A 5,185-nucleotide genomic window follows, 5' to 3' on the forward strand; every position below is an offset into this window, starting at 1 on the left:
GAAGCCAAAGGGAATTACCAAGACAAAAAGCTCACCAACTTTGAGAACACAGCACATACGGGAAGGGGGCATCTCCACACACCTCCTCGGAGTCACCTTCTGAGTCTAAAAAACTTCGCCCTGAAGATCAAGCCAGACCCTCTCCCAGAATGCACAAATGACTCCGATGTCATTCCCTCCGGATCTGTGTGTAACAGGGTTAGTTCTGTCTGGAAGCACTGCTGCTGCTGCTGCTGCTGCGTCGCTTCAGTCGTGTCTGACTCTGTGTGACCCCATAGACAGAGCCCACCAGGCTCCCCCGTCCCTGGGATTCTCCAGGCAAGAACGCTGGAGTGGGTTGCTATTTCCTTCTCCAAAGCATGAAAGTGAAAAGTGAAAGTGAAGTTGCTCAGTTGTCTCCAACTCCTAGCAACCCGATGGACTGCAGCCTACCAGGCTCCTCCGTCCATGGGATTTTCCAGGCAAGAGTACTGGAGTGGGTTGCCATTGCATTCTCCGCTGGAAACACTACACTCTATTAATAAACGTTGGGAAAAGGACAATATTGCAAAATTCTAGGAACTTTCAGATACACGATCAACAGCAACTTTTAATTAGGAAACCTAATCTAATAAGAGGGCTATTTTGATGGTTGGGGCGTCTGAAGGAGAAAGAATCTAAAGGGATATAATAAGAGGGCTATTTTGATGGTTGGGGCATCTGAAGGAGAAAGAATCTAAAGGGATAGGTTGTGATGACATCCAATGGGGTTACAGAGAGACCAAATGTTTCTATGGTGATTTCACCTGTCCCTGCATATGTTCTTTGAATATATTACTGCAATTTTGGGAAATAGAAAAGCTTCCACTTTGAACCCTTGGAATTCCATGTTCCCACAAAAACATGTCAGTAAGAAATAGGAAAAAAAAAAGAAAAAAAAAAAGAAATAGGGCCAGGTCTCTAGAAGAGTATGCAAAAAAACAATTATGACAAAATAGTTGGAGAAACTTGAAGTAATCCATCCGACCAACACACTCTCTTTTTTTTTTTTTTTTGCCATATCTTAAGACCCCCCCTCCCCCCTCCCCACATGTGGGATCTTAATTCTTCATTCCCTGATAAGGGATCCAACCACACCCCCTGCACTGGAATGTGGAGTCTTAACCACTGAACTCCCAGGAAAGTCCCAAACAGAACTCTTAAACATCTCATTTTGTTCAGTCAAAAGACAGGTGAATCTTGGAAGTTAATTGTGAATTATAGCAATATTAAGAATAACAGCTAATTCTTTTAAAATTTTTTATTGAATTTGATTTACAACAGTTGGTTTACAACGTTGCATTAGTTTCATGGGGTTTCCCTGATAGCTCAGTTGGTAAAGAATCTGCCCGAAATGCAGGAGACCGAAGTTCAATTCCTGGGTCCGGAAGATGCCCTGGAGAAGGGATAGGCTACCGACTCCAGTATTTTCAGGCTTCCCTTGTGGCTCAGCTGGTAAAGAATCTGCCTGCAATGCAGGAGACCCGAGTTCGATCCCTGGGTTGGGAAGATCCCCTGGGAGAAGGGAAAGGCTACCCACTCTAGTATTCTGGCCTGGAGAACTCCATGGACTGTATCATCTATGGGGTTGCTAAGACTTAGTTTCAGGTTTACAATGAAGTGAGTGAATATATCCATTCTTTTCTCTTTTTAGATTCTTTTCCCATGCAGCCTATTTCAGAGTCTTGAGTAAAAGTTCCCTGTACTATTCAATACGTTCTTATTAGTCGTCTATTTTATTACAGTAGTGTGTATATGTCAATCCCAATCACCCAATTTATCCTTCTCCAGCAATCAGTTCAGTTCAGTCCTGTCCGACTCTTTGCGACCCCATGGACTGCAGCACGCCAGGCCTCCCTGTCCATCACCAGCTCCCGGAGTCCACCCAAACCCATGTCCATTGAGTTGGTGATGCCATCTAACCATCTCATCCTCTGTCGTCCCCTTCTCCTCCCACCTTCAATCTTTCCCATCATCAGGGTCCTTTCAAATGAGTCAGTTCTTCGCATCAGGTGGCCAAAGTATTGGAGTTTCAGCTTCAACATCAGTCCCTCCAATGAATATTCAGGACTGATTTCCTTTAGAATGGACTGGTTGGATCTCCTTGCAGTCCAAGAGACTCTCAAGAGTCTTCTTCAACACCACAGTTCAAAAGCATCAATTCGGCACTCAGCTTTCTTTATAGTCCAACTCTCACATCCATACATGACTACTGGAAAAACCATAGCCTTGACTAGACAGACCTTTGTTGGCAAAGTAATGTCTCTGCTTTTTAATATGCTGTCTAGGTTGGTCATAACTTTTCTTCCAAGGAATAAACATCTTTCAATTTCATGGCTGCAGTCACCATCTGCAGTGATTTTGGAGCCCAAGACAATAAAGTCTGCCACTCTTTCCACTGTTTCCCCATCTATTGCCCATAAAGTGATGGGACCAAATGCCATGATCTTAGTTTTCTGAATGTTGAGCTTTAAGCCAACTTTTTCACTCTCCTCTTTCACTTGCATCAAGAGGCTCTTTAGTTCTTTGCTTTCTGCCATAAGGTGATGTCATCTGCATATCTGAGGTTATTGATATTTCTCCAGGCAATCTTGATTTCAGCTTGTGCTTCCTCCAGCCCAGCGTTTCTCATGATGTACTCTGCATATGAGTTAAGTAAGCAGGGTGACAATATACAGCCTTGACATACTCCTTTTCCTATTTGGAACCAGGCTATTGTTCCATGTCCAGTTCTAACTGTTGCTTCCTGACCTGCAAACAGATTTCTCAAGAGGCAGGTCAGGTGGTCTGGTACCAGGACCCAGGGACCCCACAGAGACTGAGACAGAACTGTGTCTGAGCATCTCCTGAGGAGGTCCGGATCAGCAGTGGACTGCCACAGGGGCAGGGGCTCTGGGAGCAGCAGACCTGGGTATGGCATAAGCCCTCTTGGAGGAGGTCGCCATTAACTCCACCATAGAGCTGCCAGAATTTACACAGGACTGGGAAATAGACTCTTGGAGGGTACAAACAGCAACTTGTGTGCACCAGGACCCAGGAGAAAGGAGCAGTGACCCCACAGGATACTGACCTAGACTTTTCTGTGAGTGTCTCCAGCAATAGCTAATTCTTAATATTGTTGTTGAGTTGCTAAGTCGTGTCTGACTCTTTTGTGACCCCCGTGGACTGTAGTTGGCCAGGCTCTTCTGTCCATGGGATTCTCCAGGCAAGAATACTGGAGTGGATTGCCACACCCTCCTCCAGGGGATCTTCCCTTCCCAGGAATCTTCTGCACTGGCAGGCAGATTCTTTACCATTGAGCCACCTGGGAACCCCAATTATTAATATTACTCAGTGATAAGAAAAAAAAGAATGAATTGTTGGACAACAAGGTCCTACTTTATAGCACATGGAACTACATTTAATATCCTGGAATAAACTATAATGGAAGAGAATATAAAAATAATATATATATATATAACTGAGTCACTGTGCTGTACTGTAGAAATTAACACAACACTGTAAACCAACTATACTTCAATTTTAAATGCTTAGAAAGTGAAAAAAGTTTTTAATTAAACAATAAAAAAAGAATGAAATATTGCCATTTGCAGCAACGTGGACGGACTTAGAGAATATTATACCTAGTGATGTCAGAGAAAGACACATACTATATGATAACACTTCTATGTGGAATCCAAAAATAATATAGATGAATCTATATGCAAAACAGACCCACAGACATAAAAACAAATCTATGGTTCCCAAAGGGGAGCGGGGAGGGAGGGACAAATTAGGAGAAGGGAATTAACAGATACAAACTACTATTCATAAAGTAGATAAGCAAGAAGGATTTACTGTATAGCTCATGGAGTTATATTCAATATCTTGTAATAATCTATAATACAATTTAACCTGAAAAATATATATAACGGAATCCCTTTGTTGTACACTTGAAACAAATACAATATTACAAATCAACTATCGCATTTTTTAAAAGAATAATAGCAAATTCTCTTTTTTAAATAGGTAATTCTTAAATCGTGCTTACTAGACGCCAGGGACTGTTCTAAGTACTTTTAAAAACATATTTATTTTATTCATTTATTTGGCTCTGCCAGGTCTTAGTTGCAGCGTGCATGCTCGGTTGCTCTGTTGTGTCCGACTCTTTCGGATCCCATGGACTATACACAGCCTGCCAGGCTCCTCTGTCCATGGGATTTTCCAGCAAGAATACTGGAGTGGGTTGCCATTTCCTCTTCCAAGGGATCTTCCCAATAGCATGCAGGATCTTCAGCTGCAGCGTATGGGGTCTAGTTCCCTGACTAGGGCTCGAACCCAGGCCCCAGTTATTGGGAATTTGAAATCTTAGCCTGGACCACCAGGGAAGTCCCTAAGTACTTTTCATATATTTCACTCATCTAATTATTTAAAAGTAAAATGTGGTTAGCACTGTACCTGGTGTTATTTCCTTAGTGAAAGATCTCTCTCAATCAACCCTTGACTAGCATGTAGGCACTCATCTGGCTGATACTCTTCTTGAAACCAATGAACTATGCCCAGCACCAGCTTGTTTTCCCTCGACTGCCCCAGCAAATCACATTCGAGACAGGACCGCAGGAGATATTTTCACCCTGAGGCTCAATCCAATAAGCAGAAGTTAAAGAGATGACCTAAACCCAGTGCAAGGATTAAAAGTGTTCATTAAATTTACGACCCATTAACCAGGGTGACTTGAAAACAATTATGTCTGTGAGGACCTTTATGGGGATGGTAGACATAGCCTTTATTTTGATAGAGGTGACGATTACACAATGAATATGCTTGTCAAAACTTACAGGACAGGATAGTTAAAAAGCATGAAATGGTTATATGTAAATGATATCTCAGTAAACCTGTTTTTTTTTTAACTGCACCCCAAAACTCTGTCTTCCCCTATTGATTTTATTATGAAAAGAGAATGCACCATAAAACCACAAAATCTTCAGTAAATTTTGGGGGAAGAAAATTTTGCCTAAGATCAGGCCCTTGAAATTCCCTACCCCCAAAAAGAAGAGCAGAAATTAATTGGCCTGTTTGAATTCTGAAATCTGAATCTCCCACATCTGTATTAAACTGGGATCTCTTCATCATATTACTAGAAATGGATCCAAATTCATGTGGATTTTTAAAATTTTATTTATTTATT

Source organism: Bison bison, unplaced genomic scaffold, assembly GCF_000754665.1.
Source record: "Bison bison bison isolate TAMUID 2011002044 unplaced genomic scaffold, Bison_UMD1.0 scf7180017864270, whole genome shotgun sequence".
NCBI classification, from domain to species: Eukaryota; Metazoa; Chordata; class Mammalia; order Artiodactyla; family Bovidae; genus Bison; species Bison bison.